Source organism: Nuphar pumila, chromosome 8 (assembly GCF_984573655.1).
Source record: "Nuphar pumila chromosome 8, dmNupPumi1.hap1.1, whole genome shotgun sequence".
In the NCBI taxonomy this organism is placed as follows: Eukaryota; Viridiplantae; Streptophyta; class Magnoliopsida; order Nymphaeales; family Nymphaeaceae; genus Nuphar; species Nuphar pumila.
The window spans coordinates 26409782-26427228 of NC_143256.1; the positions used below are offsets into that span (position 1 = coordinate 26409782).

Consider the following 17447-nt stretch of genomic DNA (forward strand, 5'->3'; position numbering starts at 1 on the left):
CTAGGTCAGGGTGGGCACTCACCCCCTTATTGGAGGATGTTTGGGTCAGGGTGGGCACATGCCCACCTTGACCTCAATGTGGCTTCGCTCCTGGCTATACCTAATCACCCATCATCTTTTTTTTATATGGGTACAACTTGTTGGTTGTGTGGCCTAACATCAGATGGTGGGTGAAGCAGCACACTTAAAGCGTGCAATCACATTGCACAAGATCTCAACTCGCCCTTATGGGCCACACCTTTATTCTTTAAAAAATAACTCACTCCATCAAGGTTTACAAACCTCCAGACCATATCAGGATTTGATCTTGTGGGTTCGACCCATTTAGATAATCATACCTACTTTAGTAAGTCCAACTACAGATATCATCATGTCAATATCGGGTCTCATTGGGTCCTTCTGGAGCTTTGGCTGACCCCTATTGCCCTGGACCAATAAAAAGTGTGGGATAAGAGTGAAAACAGATTAGATACACATGACAACATGGCCAATTTGAATCCAAATCAGACTTTTAACTGGTAAATTCAGCTCTAGAATTGATCCAGTGAAGTATATTTGGATCCGGGTATGAATTTTTTATGTTACTAGTAGATCAAGGCAAAAAGAGGTCAAAAACTTATAGTTGCATACTCGCATGCATATGAATAGAGATGGTAGTGGACCAGGGTGGGGGACAAGGTCTCCACACTCGCCCCACATCAAAATTTTGCCCTTCATCCTTGCTTTCATCCACGTGCAGGTTTTGATTTTAACCTCCATCCCTGATCTATTCTTCGTTTCATGTCCTCCATCCCTGGTCCAAATGGGGCAAGAGGGGGTGTGGCCTCATTTCTTGGGGTCCTTTCGTCACTTTTGCGACTCATTAGAGGAAGGAGATGAAGAAGAAAAAGGGTTTTATGTTAGGGTTAGGAATATATATATATATATATATATATATATATATATATATATATATAATGTGTGTGTATGATTTTATAATATGTATAAAGGTATAATTCTCTCTCTCTCTAACTCTCCTTTTCTATCCCTCTCTGTATGTTCACTCTCTCCCCCTCTCTATGTATCTTTTGTGTTCTCTCCCTCTCTCCTTCTCTCTATGTTCACATGTCACCGTCGCTTGCTCTTACCGCCTGAAACCACCAACAAGGTATTTTTAAAATTTTTATAATATTTTATTTTAGGGTTTTTGTATTTTAATTGCTAATTTAAAATTTTATTTAGTGAAATAATGCTTAATAAGATTTTTTTTAAAGTATGATTTAAATTTTAGGGGTTTGATATTTTAATAGATAATTTTATAATTTATTTAGTGAATGCATGTTAAATCTATTTTTTTAAGTATGATTTAGATTTTAAGAATTTTATATTTTAATTATTAATTTAGGGTTTTATTTAGTGATTGCATGCTTAATTCGATTTTTTAAAGTAAAATTTAGATTTTAAGGGTTCTGTATTTTAATTATTAATTTAAAAATATATTGAGTGAATGCATGCTTAATCTCATTTTTACCATATAAGATTTAGATTTTAGGGGTTTTGCATTTTAATTATTAATTTTATAATTTATTTAGTGAATGCATACTTAATTTGATTTTTTTTAAGTATAATTTAGATTTTAGGGGTTTTCAATTTTAATTGCTAATTTTATAATTTATTTAGTGAATGCATGCTAAATCTGATTTTTTTTCAAGTATTATTTAGATTTTAAAGGTTTTATATTTTAATTTCTAATTTAAAAGTATATTTTATGAATGCATGCTAATTCTTTTTCTTTCTTATATATAATTTATAATTAGAAGTTTTATATTTTAATCCATAATTTTACAATCTATTTAGTAAATACATGCTAATTCTATTTTTTTCTTATAAATGATTTAGATTTTAGGAGTTTTGTATTTTAATTCTTAATTATGTAATTTATTCTATGGATACATGCTAATTTTATTTTTCTTCTTCTTGTATATTTTAGATTTTAAGAGTTTTGCATTTTAATTGCTAATTTTGCTATTTATTGAGTGGGTACATGCTATTTTTTTCATGCGTAATTTAGATTTTAGGGTTTTGTATTTTAATTTTTAATTATGTAATTTATTCTATGAATACACACAAATTCTATGTTTATCTTATGTATGATTTAGATTTTAGGGCTTTTTTATTTTAATTACTAATTTTATTATTTATTGAGTAAAGGCATGCTAAATCTGATTTTTTTATCATATGTGATTAAATTTTAGGGTTTTTTGATTTTAATTGCTAATTTTATTATTTATTGAGTGAATACATGCTAACTCTATTTTTTCCTCTTGTATGATTTAAATTTTAGAAGTTTTGCATTTAATTGTTAATTTTGTTATTATTGAGTGAATGCATGCTAATTTCGTTTTTTTCTCATGTATAATTTAGATTTTAGGGCTTTGCATTTTAATTTTTAATTATGTAATTTATTCTATGAATGCACACTAATTCTATTTTTTTCTCATGCATGATTTAGATTTTAGAGTTTTGTATTTTAATTACTAATTTAATTATTTATTGAGTAAATGCATGTTAAATCTGATTTTTTTCTCATATATGATTAGATTTTAAGAGTTTTTTATTTTAATTGCTAATTTTATTATTTATTAAGTGAATGCATGCTAAATTTGATTTTTTTTTCATATATGATTTAGATTTTAGGGGTTTTATTTTAATTACTAATTTTCTTATTTATTGAGTGAATGTATTCTAAATATGATTTTTTTCTCATATATGATTTAGACTTTAGGGTTTTTGTATTTTAATTTTTAATTATGTAATTTATTTAGTGAATGCATGTTAAAATATAAGTTTTTTCTCATATATGATTTATAATTTAAGAGTTTTGCATTTTAATTCTTAATTATATAATTTATTTTGTGAATGCATGATGATTTTTTTTTCTTATATATGATTTAGAATTTAGGGGTTTTGCATTTTAATTATAAATTTTGTTATTTATTGAGTGAATGCATTCTAAATTTGATTTTTTTCTCATATATGATTTAGATGTTAAGGGTTTTGTATTTTAATTTTTAATTATATAATTTATTCTGTAAATGTATGCTAATTTATTTTCTTATATGATTTAGAATTTTGGAGTTTTATATTTTAATTCTTAAATTTTTTAATTTATTTAGTGAATGCATGATAAATCTTATTTTTTTCTTATATCATTTAGATTTTAACTTATTATTTAATTTTTAACATATGAAAAACCCTAGAGTAGTGTCATCACAAGCATCGATGCAAGAATCTGAAATGCCTGCTGAGTCATTAGGTGTTTGCTATGTCATATTGACAATGCAGTATTGTTTATGGTAACTAACAAATTATTAATGATTTTCAATGCAATAGCTACGAGGATAAGATGACGTACACATGCTTTCGCTATTATAAGCCTTCTCTTGGACAAAAGCATAAGGTTGTTATTAATAAGTATGGATAACCTATAGGACGAGAGGCACAATACCTTAGCAGCTTCATATGAATCATCATAAAGATCCTTGTTAAACACCTTTATATTTTTTAACCTGACGTGCATTACCAAATTCTTACAAGGAGGATGCTTATGCTTCAGTTCTAGTATGTATATTTCAAATATAGATATTTTATAATTAATTTGATCTTTAGCGTTTATTCCTTCACTAATAGGTAAGATACATATATTTAATGCAGAAAAAATATGAAATTTCGAAGATGATGAAAGGATGGGTGCAAAAAGAATACGCTAGAGCCTAAAAAAACTTCAGGTTCAAACTTAGGATGATCTATAATCAACATAGTGTTATTGAGCAACACCTTACTGCATATCCTCCTTATATTTTTTACCATTAGTGAAAATGTTTGATACGTCATTTTGATTTTCGTCCATCAAAGGTTTGCATTTTTTATTATATATTAATATTGTATGCATTCATTATATCTAATTGTAATAGTTATATATATCTCACTTACATGTTTTTTTAGGTGCTAAGTACAAAGAACACAACCAATTGTGCCCAATAATTTTTTTTGCACACTACGAGCATGAAGAGTTTCATACAATATCAAATAGAGAATATACACATTATATTTTATGTGGTTGTTATTCATGTATAGGATTTTGTATTTTTTAATCATATTCTATTTATTCGTAGGTTGGTGGTGATGGGGCAGAGCCTTCATGAGAACAATTGTTTTGCATAGCCTGTACCAACAAAAAACATGGGATTGTTAGTGCGAAAATATATCAAACAATGATAATGCCTAATTGCTTTATTAGGGTTCATTGTTATTCATAGAAAAATTATATATGAAAACAAAATATGTAATTCTTATTTAATTAATATGTTACCTGGTAGATGGAGATCAGAGACAATATAGCTCAGTTGTCTTAGCTATCAAATGCATCCATGGATGGCCCATCGCGAGAGGATGTCCTCTCAGGTTTTAGGATCAAATAAATATGGATATATACAAATGTTTCGCATGGAGGTGTCCAACAAGGATGTATTTAATGCAAATATAAGCCGAGCCAAACTCTTGCATCAAACCACTTTATATCATGAGAAGATAGACGTAATACAAGAATAACTCACAAGTTTTCAATCTAAGCTCATAACAACGAATTAGCTATTATTGATAATGGTGAACAACAATCAATTAAGTTTCTCATAAGTTTCTTAGGTAGGTTGATATAGCTAATGATTCTAATCTTTTACATGAATTTATATTTGGTTATATATATATATATATATATATATATATATATATATATATATATATATATATATATATATGTGTGTGTGTGTGTGTGTGTGTGTGTGTGTGTGTGTAATTCTCTTATTTATATATATCCACAGGCAACGTATACAAGCATGGTGTAACTCCAGTTTTGAGACTCTCTCCTTTATGTAAATCATGAACTTTTAAACTGTACGTATATATTTGAAATAAAATTTGCTTTTTTTGTTATCTGACATTGTTTATATATATGAATTTTTCATATTAGTTTGAATATATGTGTCAACTTTTAGACTCTCCTCTTTATGCATGATTTTTTTTCTATAGTGGGTTGAATACGTGCACGCTGGAGTTATAAAGGGTTTGAGTTATGTATGTGTATATGCGAATATTGAAGTTATGGAGGGTTGAAGAAATAAATATATAATTGTATGTATGTATGCTTTAAATATTATATTTTTTGGAAGGCTTCAAATGTGAATATTGGAGTTAAAAAAAGAAATATATATAATTGTATGTGTATGTATACTTTAAATGTTGTGTTTCTTGTAGGGTTTCAAATGTAAGTGCTGGAGTTATAGAGGGTTGAATATATATATATATATATATATATATATATATATATATATATATATATATATATATATATATATAGTTGTGTGTGTATGCTTTAAATATTATATTTTTTGTAGGGCTTCAAATGTGAATGTTGGAGTTATGGAGGTTGGAGTTATAGAGGTTCATTATTGAATAAAATAAATAAGAAATATGGTTTAGAATTAATGAAATGAATGACAAGTATAATTTAGAACAAATGACATGAATAAATGTATGTATGAGTAGATTCATTTTTAATGAATGAATATCTAATCATGTTCATTTAATGATGAATGAATGAATGGATGAACAAATAAATAAATAAATGTAAGACTTGGCTCATATTGACTGAAAAAAATAAATGTATATATGAGCAGACTCATTTATGAATAAATGAAATGATTGAGCAAGTTCGTTTCGAATAGATGAAATGAATGAATATATGATATATTTATTTTTGAATTAATGATTGAATGTATGTATGTCATGCTTATTTTTTAATGAATGTATGTATAAGCATGTTCATTTGGTAATGAATGAATGAATGTCAGAATTGGTTCATATTGAATGCAAAAAATAAAAGTATGTACGAGCATTTTCATTTATGAATGAATGAAATGAATGAACAAATTTTATTTTGAATGAATGAACAAATTTCATTTCGAATGAATGAATGTATGAATTAGTTCAATTTTAAATGAATGAATGAATGTGTGTATGAGTATATCATTTTTGAATTAATGATTGAATATATGTATGAGTAGATTTATTTTTTAATAAATGAATAGATGTATGTATGAGCAAGTTTATTTTTGAATGAATGTATGTATGAACATGTTCATTTAGTGATAAATGAATGAATGAATATTTGAGTTGGTTCATATTGAATAAAATAAATAAATGTACGTATGAGCATGTTCATTTATTAATGAATGAAATAAATGAGCAGGTTCATTTTGAATGAATGAATGCCTAAGGAGATTCATTATTAAATAAATGTACAAACAAGTTACATGAAAAAAAAATAAATTAACAAAAAAAATATATTTTCTAGCACTAAAATAACACAAAAAATGCTTTTTGCTGATGCTTTTTTTGTGCCAAAAATGACTTTTTTTTGCAATGAAAAAACCATCTTTTTTTTGGTGCTACAAAATTGTGCTAATAAATGCTTTACCGGCAGCACCATTTATTGGCACTACGTTAGAGCCATTTATTGGCGCTATATATGTTAGTGCTGATAAAAAGTCTTTACTGGCACTAAGGAAACTTTCACTCACTAATTTAGGGTCGGTAAAAATTAGATTTCTTGTAGTGTGACCACACGGTTGTTGACACTCCCGTCACCATTATTATTAGTTGTTAGCCAAACAATATCAATGTTGATAGGTTAATTGTTGGCTGTCGTTGAGAGGGAGAAGGCAATTGAATAGACTTGAAAACATTTAATTTTGAGTTTCTTATTCTTGCAAAGCATCCAAAGTTTTAAATTTTACATAAACCCTCCTAGTGATTCCTTTTGGGGCTTATTGAATGGATTTCATTGTTTTGACAATTCACACACACATATATATATATATATATATATATATATATATATATATATATATATATAATCAAACACCCATCTAGTCCGATGCTAAATTGAACCAACAGGCACTGCTGATCGCATGCACAATCAATGGCACACATTTTTTTTACATATTATGACATTTAGCGACTGCCGCTAAAGGTCGGGATTCGGCTCAGGCCTTAAGAAAACAAACAGACGTTATGCTGGATCCTCTCTATATATAGACACACATATGGACACCCATGACATCAAACGCGCTCAGTGCATCAATTTTGATCCAAAAAAGAAGCGCATCGTCATTCACCCATAAACGGTTGCCCCCAATTATACCGAAATTATCATTTTAACCCTTCGAACGGACATAGGCCCTCTTGAGCTGGCAGGGTTCATCTTTTACTGACCTGGCGTGGGCCCAACTAGGGGTGTCAACGGGCCTGGTTTACTCAGACCCGATCCAACCCAAACCAAACCCTGTAGGGTCCGGGTATGATGATAAATAAGAAAACCCGATTAAGACCTTGGTCCGGACCTGACCCGAGTTCTGATTAAGACCCACAAATTTTGAATATAAAAATGATAAAAAATATGGTTTTACCAAGTATGGTATGGGTTTGGTTCATGTAGTTCTTATCGGGTTCAGGTATGGTTTTTCTTTTAATAGACTTGATTAGACCCAGGTCCGGACCCGGTACCATATCCAAAAATGCGATCCAAGTCTGGTTCTACCTGGGTCTGAACCAAACCCTACCGGTTGACACCCCTAGGCTTAACCAACTATTTTCCAGTGTGATTGTGGAATGACCATTTTATCTTATTTTATGTAGTCAATGACATTCAGAAAAATTTGTTGACCTGGTCAATTGACCAGGTCAACGGTGCTGTCTTGAACCAATCAGTCAATGTCACGGATATCTGACCCATCAGGGTGCACCTAAACCACGTAAATAACGTGTAGTCAAGTTCAAACCCAGTCCGTATAATTTAAAAAGTATCCAAAACATATATTTTCACTTAAAAATTCCCATAACTCACTCAGATTAAGTCAATCAAGGTCAGGTATAAAAATTATGTATCAAACCAGACCCAAATATCTGGGTCGGGCTACGTTGAGGCAAATAATATTCAGGTCAATATTTGTATGCCCACACCTGAAAATTCAGGTTCGGATCAAGTTGGATACCCGACGAGAAATGGCCCGGAGATCACCCTCAGCAATCTAATTGTATTGATATATAAATTAATCTTTACATTCATCGTCTATGACCACTGATAATTCGTCACTAAACGTATATCTGGTCAGCCCGACAATGCCAGTATCATTGTTCTATGGTTAAAATGGTAATTTGCATAATTTGAAACGACTTCAGGATTTGGATTCAGATGTGACTAAGATCCCATAGTCAAATCCTGGATCTGCTTATGATCCCAGTTCCTGTGGTACTGGATCGGCTGAAAATGAACAAAATATAATTTATTTTCATAAACAAATAAAAAGCATCACATTAAAATTATTCAAATTGGACCTGATTGTATTTGTTTATTTGTTTTTGACCAGGATCCAAATAGACAGAACCATATCTGGATTTGGATATGGTTTGCTATATTAGATAATATGGGTCGGATCAATGGTTGGATCTCCTATCCCAGTTGGCACATTATTTTCAGATATGGATCTTAAAATAGAATCCTAATATGTTTTAGTCTGGATTTGGACTCTTATATGACCAAACTATTTCAAGATTCGGACTTGGATTTGGATTAACTTTTATTGGATCTATATTCTGATTCTAATAAAATATAATCTGTTTTTTTTTTTTATGATGAAGATCCCTCACCGAGAACTGAGTCGCTTAATGGCCCTGCTCCACTGCAAGGTAAACCCCAGGTGGGGCCACTGTTACCCAAGCATTTACAAATCCCACCAGTTAAAGACACCCGCACGTACCCAATAGAAGTCTAACCTGGGACGAAGGGGTCAGCACCAATGTTATCAGTATCAGTGTGTATTAGCCGATTCGTATCGGTTATTTTTAATATATATATATATATATATAAATATATATATATATATATATATATATATATATATAAATACTTAACATTATTTTAATAACTTGAACATGTGTCATGTTTTGATTGACACTTAATATTTTTTTAATTATTTTTTAACATTTAAAATGATTCACTTGAGTATCAGTATCGGGCGATTCACCTGAATAGTTGGCCAAACGATACAGGGCCGTACCTTCTCCCCAAGCCCACTGTCACTCAGGCAACCCGGGCGGGTGTTAATCAGTTTTTGTTTTTACGTTCAAATTACATGTTTTCAATCCTTCCATATGGATAGTTTTGTCAAGCAAAAGATGGATCTGGATTCAATTGTATTATATTGGATCAATTTTTAATTTGGATTCATAGTCAAACTGTCGACCTGGAAGTAGGATTCAGATCAAGCGTGTTCCGTTTCATATACAGATCCATTTGTACCCTTACTTGGCAATATTGGAAAAGAAAATTAAAGGGGCAGGCAGAGTGGCCATTTGACTAATCGGATTCAGTTGGACCTGGATCTACTTAACTGTCTATATATGGGAATAATCAGATTTCTGCTCATCTGGGTTGGATTCAGTTGGACCTGGATCTACTTAACTATCAGATCCGATTGATAAGACTACCATGTTTGAATCAAATCTACTTAGAATCTGGGTTGGATCCCAGACCTGTTTTAATTTGTTCCACGTCAAGATAACAAAATTATACTGATGTTAATCGATCTGATCCATCCACAAGAAGATCCAACTTCAGACTATGTGATGAGACTCCAAAGGCACAAACTGCACCAGCATGCCAATAGATTCGGACCAGCCATTTGGATCAAGACCTGATCCATGTTCATGGTTATGCCTAGAGAGAGCCCAAGATGCACAAAACAGACTGGATCCTCATCCAGGCTGGACACATCCTGTTTCAAGCAGGATCTGACTCATTTCCATCGCTGGTGGTTGTAGCTCTAGTGCTAGAGATGCAGATGGATTGGATTTAATTGGGCTTATGATGCAGATCCAATATATTATTTTTAAACATGGATCTTAAAAGACTGAATCTGTTTTTGAATTAGATTGGTACTAAAATGTGGAACTCTTGGGGCTAGGACTCAGGTTGGACCTGTGTTTAGATTTGGATCAAATCCTATCCGTTCATATGTAAGGATGGTAGTGGACTGGGAGGAAACGGGGCCCCGCCCCACCTCGCTCAGTTTGACATGAAATGGTGAATGGACTGAGGATGGAGGTTAAAATCAAAACCGTGTGGGGATGGACTTACTCTTGCCCCTGCCCGCCCCGCTCCGTCATATCCCCGTTAAGAGTCCTTGAATAACTCCTTGCCAATATTTTACGGTGCATTTTTTGAAAATATGATGTTGAAGTTAAAATGGTAATTTCAGATCATATTTAATAGTAAACTCCTAAGCCTTTTTAATTAACCGCAATATTTTTTAAGTGTATTTTTAAAAAATTTCAAAACTTATATGCCTTTTTTTATTAATGCCCAAACTTTAGGTGTCTTTTCTAAAATTTTCCTCTAAATGAAAGCCCAAGGTCCTCATTGCACTATATTATTAAGGTTGGGCATGTGAACGTCCAAATGAAACCATCTCCTAGTCTTCATGATCCAAAGTACCGATCATATTAAGATGTGTGAGAAATGTAAGCAATAAATGAAAGACATTTAAATAGAAATAAAATACTAGTGGCTTTTATAAGCCTATTGATTCAACTATCACATTACATTGTCAAGGTGGTCCAGATCAAGCAAACCTATAAGCGTGGTTTTGCATATTTTTTCTTCAATAAAATCTTAAAAAGGTTTGAAACAACTTTGTTTGACCTTCTACTTGTGGCAATTCAGAGAAAATGGATCAAGTAGAACTTGTAGCCCGTTGCAGATAGGATGATTTGTCTTAGACCACCAACTCTCATAAGTAATACACTAAGAAATGTAAGCAATAAATGAAAGACATTTAAATAGAAATAAAATACTAGTGGCTTTTATAACCCTATTGATTCAACTATCGCATTACATTGTCAAGGTTGTCCAGATCAAGCAAACCTATAAGCGTGGTTTTGCATATTTTTTCTTCAATAAAATCTTCAAAAAGGTTTGAAACAACTTTGTTTGACCTTCTACTTGTGGCAATTCAGAGAAAATGGATCAAGTAGAACTTGTAGCCCGTTGCAGATAGGATGATTTGTCTTAGACCACCAACTATCATAAGTAATACACTAAGAATAATACATATCTATGATGCAATAAAATACCTAGTTATTCTTATGTTTTTTCAGCTAGCTTATTATGTGATAAGGTTAAAGAAGACAAAAATTTGATTCAATGCTATCATCCCTTATTTAGTTGAATATATTGACTTACCCAATTTGTAATCCAAGATAAGTTGAATCTTCTCTGCTTGCAAATGGCAATCCATACGATGTAGGGAAATTAAAAAAAATTCCTAAATGTTTATCTTAGGAAAATCAAGCTTACATAAACAGAAAAGAAATAAAGCCTTTTGTACTCACAAAATATGTAGTTGGAGCAAGTGCAAATCCTCCGAAGAAACCAAGCAACCCTCCAAAGAAAGAAAATGTTATAACAACACAGCATGCGAATGTTGCATAGAGAATAGAGAAAGGACAATAAGCAACTGAAGAAACAAGAACTATTCAATCAAGCAACCATGCGACAATCATGCGACAAAAGCACTCTTACGAACATATAAGCTGCGTGCAATTAAGCGAAGTGAAACACCAGGCTTAAAGTGAAGCTTCTTCACTAACATTGACTCTATCATATTGAATATTGGCATTGCATATATATCTACTTTCAAAAAAAAAAATTGATTTAGATTCTTCATGAAATTATGACAAATAGTATTATTAATAACAAAACAGTTTTCATGAAAAATAGAAATGACATGGATGGCCACAAACATGTTAGCTGATGCGATCAACCAATGCAGTTTCTCCAAAGAAATCAAGCTATATCATTTTCAAATGCCCAATAACCAATTAATGCAACAGAGAAAAACAAAGTTTGACTATGATGTAAGCAAAGATTACACCCTTCCACATGGGCTTCTTTGATGGATTCTCAGACGTAGAAGGGATAGATACCTGAATCTAGAGTACAACATAGTGCCCAACATAAGCAAAGAAAATATCCCCAAGTGCACTCAAAACATTGAAAACAGTCCCTAGTGTCGTTGAAGACTTTAGACCATATTCTATTTGTGCTTGTTTTTTTCCTTATAGACGAAAGCTCCTCAAGCAATTGTGGAGTAACTAGTATAAAATGAAAAAAGGTAAAAGACAAAAGAAAAATAAAACCAAAGTTGCAACTCAAAAGAGAAACATGCACTTTCAAAGCTATAAGTATGGAACATGACTAAGTTCGTGAACTCTAGTGTTCGTGCTACTAGATTTTAATAACATATAAGAAGGTATATTTATCTGACATAAAGCAAAAAAAAATTGTAAATTAAAGTGCTAATACTAATAAAAACAATATTTAGCATTATATATGTTCAAAGTTCATGAACTTGATCATGCTTAATGAGATATCCAAATCCATGCTCAACATTTGAAGAAGGTGATGAAATTAAGAATCAAGAAAATTAATAAGTAAACCTTAAAGACATGATTGCAGCAGCCAAAGAGATCCCAGATATTGAATTGAAATTGGGCAATTGAGAGAGAAGTTGCACAAATGCAAACATCATGATTAAATAAGTGAGTCATATATATTTTTTCATGTAGATTGTACCAACGAATTTCTGCAGTAATTTCCCACCAGTGATCATGTACAAATGTCTGTGCCAACTTATAAAATGAGTTGTTGTGGCATGACAATGTACAAGCTCAGTCTTTTCCCAAAAGCATGTTGGCCAAGTTCATGACATCTGTCAAACCATTTTTTAGGCACCATGTCATGCATCTTAACCATTTGCCATAGAGTGTAGAGAGTGATGATTCAAGATGGCACTAGCACTATAATACCAAGGCTCCTGCAAATACAACAACTACCAAAACAAATGTCAACAAAAAATCATTTCAATGATCTTAATTTTAATAAAAAAATCAACAAAAAAAATTTGAATGATCTTAATTTTAAGGAAACAACCATTGTTAACTCATTAAGTGGGTCATCTAGGCTACATACTGTGGGTGAACCACAACATTTTATAATCAAGAAATATAAATGGAAAATGACCATAGTATACGACAAAGATGATGTTTTTCCCAAAATGTCTTATAATTTTCAAAATCTGCCTAATGTCCAAATTCACAAAATTTCAGCTTTAAAATAATCTTCTAGTTATGAATGTCCTCAAAATGTAAGAACCTTCTCTTAGTAAATACTCTCACATTTATGAATGTCATCACACATATGTGAACCTCTATAAAAAAAAAGGTCGCATATTCTCATATTTAGGAGAAAATTCAAAAATTTGAAAGAAATTTCTCATATTTAGGTGAAAATTTATATATTCTCATATTTGGGAGGAAGTTCACATATCTGGAGAAAATTTGCTTATGCAAAAGGGTAAAAAGGTCTTTTTAAAATTAAAAATTTATGAATTTGGATATCAGGTAGATTTCAAAAATTGTAACGCATTTCAAAAACACATCATTTTTGTTGTACAATACGATTATTTTTCGAAATATAGAAAGCTTGGAATTTAGGATAATTTTCTAATATACCAAAAAATGGCAAAAATGACACCAATTGTTAAATAAATTATGCTTACACATAAACTTAAAGTGATTTTCCATCTTCATATGCAAAATGCTTGTATATACAGAGCAACATTGAATGGGTTGAGTACATATGACTGTAATTGTTACCTCATAGAAATACATGAAATGATTAATTTTATTAAAAAGGCAACCCTTATACCCATTCACACTAGGCCTACCTTTAAGAGGGTAGGTAGTACAAACCTTGAGTGACATATGAATATTTTTTGGAGCAAGGCATCCCATGGGTCTCCAGTCACTTAGAAGTTTTGAAGACCAGGGTGAGAGATCCCCCCAACTTCTGCAGTACATGATGTATTCGAATATGTGCTTACTAACTTTTGAAGAATTTTCTCTCGGTTACAAACCGTTTTCCTTGGAATTTGTTCAGCCAGTCATTTGGGGTAATTAAGATATACATGGCATAATAAACTTCCAAATGATCTCGGCTGGTACGGTGACTAATGGCTCTGTGAGTACCCATAGGGAAAATAAATATCGAAACAAAAGCTCTTATGTTTGAATAACTACTTATAAAAAAGTGAACAATGACATTGTTATTAAATGCATAAGTGGTTATTTGCATTATATAAAATGTTTGAATGGATATTTGTATCATACTGAATACATGAATAGTCATTTGTTAAATGCATGAGTAAGCAATTACGTTATGCTGAAATTATATTAGTAATTTTTTGTACTTAATTTTGCAGTATAATACATAGCATTAAATGATAATTTTAATATAGTCTTAATTTGAATTGTACCAGTATACTTAATTTATGATTCTTGAATATGTTTTGATATTTTAAGTTACCTGAAATTGGTATTTTACTTACCAGGTTGTCACAAGTCTGACCCTGTGTTATAAAAAAATACAGGTTCAGGTACAAGACACCTTGCACGATAGTGGATATCAGACATGAGCAACATCAAGGATCGAAACTTCGAGGATCCCGGGCAGATCATAGGATTTTTGTTTTTAAATCCCAAAATATTTAACCATCTAAATATTTTATCAACAATTTTATGTATATAATGCACAATTCAATTTTATACTTTGATTTATATATTGTGGTTTCTAGAATATAACTCGCTTAAGGTTTTAAACCTCAGTTTTAAAAATGTTTCCATTGTTTATTTAGAAAAAAAAAAGTTTTACATTTTCATACATTTTCCAAGGGCTAAAAATCTCAAAAAGTTACATATCAAACCAATTGACAGGATTAACATGGATCACTTGGTTGGGCTTAGATGAGGCTGGGAGAGGCTGTCTTCTTGTTGTTGTGTCTCTCTTCCCTTCCTTTTTTTTTCTTTTTCTTTTTTGAAGTTCAAGGTATGTATAGAGCCCAAATAATATGGTTCTGGGTCAGATACCTAACCTGATGTTTCCCGTTGCTTCAAACCCGTAAATTCTTTCCATATGCACAAAATAAGATTTGCTATTTATTTGAATATAGCATATGTAAACATGTTTGGTTGAGTCTCACAAGATCTGTAAGAAAATGAGTGGTGAGAAATATACTCATTTGCCTTTACAAATGAGAGTTGCTTTCTCATTTAAATGACAATAAGAATTACAAGAAGCCTCATGTGATTCTGATTTGTATTGATTTGGAATCACATGTGGCCTACCTAACCAAACTTAGCCAGACTTGAGAACCGAGTATTTGAGATTATGAGTTTCTAGCTCAACGATGAATTTATACTAAAAAAATAAATCTAAGATCCTCAAGAATTGAGGATATGAGATTCAGTGATTGAAAAACGATGAATTGAGGATATGAGATACAGAGGCACTCACACACACACAGGGCAACCAATGTACATGATTCAATTATGAATAACCTAAGTCCACGGAAGCCTCTTTTCTTAATCTTGAATAGAGACCTTGTTTCTCTTTTCAAATATATAGTGATTGCATGATTGGCAGTTCCTTGTATTTTCAACATTCTCAACAGATTTGGAAAATTGGTGAACTTCCTTCGATTTAGGATTTGTATTTGGAATTTCTTACGTCTCCACCATATCAATCTCATCCTTGGAATTAGGTAAGTAGGTGAGTCCTTGTTGAACCTTTTTCTTTTGAATGAGTTTGCCAAAGACGTCATTGCATACGTCTTCTCTTGTAACACATTTTTTTGAATTTATAACCCGAAAAAACCGCACTCAACATGAAGACTCGGTGGCGCTGGCTCAGCCTGCCATACCTAAGGTCATCATGCCAGCAGCGTAAAACTTCGAGGCTAGGACCCCTGCCCCCGGGGCATATGCTACCATAGGTGTTATCTTGTATGATGGATTTGGATATGTTCTCACCAATGAAATGCTCCAGATCCATATCTCTAACAAGAACATATCAAATCAGGACATGATAGATCACTTGTTCATTATGATAGTTTAAGAACAAGGCATTCAAATATTGGATCTCATCCAAAGATGGCCAATATATTTATTTAGTTCGATCTTAATCTAAGCCAGGCCCATAGACTAAGTAGAAAGTTGAGTATGAAAAGTATAGTATAGTCCAAGCACACAAGGTGGGAACTACAACGAACAATTTGCTTCGTCGAATATTTGGAGATATGGGAAAATTTTATTTGGCTTTCCACAATCCATTGTTTCATTTAAAAAGAAAAAAGAAACATCTCCATGTCTCAATAACACTATATCAGTAAAAAGTGAAAGAAAAGTACACTACAGGGAAAACCCTAATTAGCGACGGATTAGCGAAAAAAACTATCCGTCGTTAACTTTTAAAATATTTGCAAAATTAGCGACAAAAAAACTTCTGTCGCCAATCCGTCACTACCACTACAAGAAAAATGCTAATTAAAGACGAAATTAGCAAGGGAATTTAATCTATCACTAATTAGCGACGAAATTAGCGAGGAAAATATTCCCTTGCTAATTCCGTCGCTAATTTTCGATTTAAATCATCTCATCTAAGGCACAAAATCTTCTCTCTCCTTGTTTGAAAGTTTTTTTTAGAGGGTTGGGCAAACAATTTTTTTTAGAGGGATTTTGCTCTTGTATTCCTCAAATCTTAGTACTCTGAGTTGTTTTCTGTGGTGGTTGTGTTATGTTTCAGGTGGAGGCATCGACGAATCAGGCGTCGGATGAACAAATACCTATCTACAAGCTTCTGTCGAAGATCCTCTGTACAGTGATCAACATACGATTGAAGGTCTAATTCTTCAGATCTTACACTCTTTCTCTTTCCTTCTGCGAAGAACAAATTTTCCACTATTTTTTGGTTGATTTTGCAGACAGAGCCGGATACAGATGAAGTCTTTGCTCAAATGACGTTGGTTCCAGAGGCAACGACATGTGTTTAAATCAGAGAACCAGGTCGGGCCGGGACAAAAAAGCAAGGTACCAGGTAGGGAGGGCGCTAGAGAGCATGCCGGAGAGTGCGTCAGAGACCATGCCGATTATGTGCAAAAGACCCCGCAGTGGCGGACCGGGCCGCTCAGGTGCAATGCATATGTGGTGCGGTACAAGTTCGGCCTATTGTTGCCGGAATACCGCCAGGCAAGGAGCAATTTTTTTTTTTTTAAATTTAGCGATGGATATTATCCGTCGCTAATTTAAAATAGCAATGCACTTGCGATGGATCATGTTTGTCGCTAATCTGTCGCATATTAGCGACGGAAGTAGCGACAAATAAGTTCTATCGCTAATTAGCGACTAGAAATTTGTGATGAACGTTATCCGTCGCAAATCCATCGCTAAACACGTTA

At 32.2% G+C, this 17447-nt stretch overlaps 1 pseudogene; it reads right to left on the minus strand.

Moving 5' to 3' along the window:
- Positions 1-11108: 11108 nt before the first annotated feature.
- On the minus strand, positions 11109-17133 carry LOC149829846 (lysine histidine transporter 1-like; annotated as a pseudogene).
- Between the last annotated feature and the right edge of the window lie 314 nt (positions 17134-17447).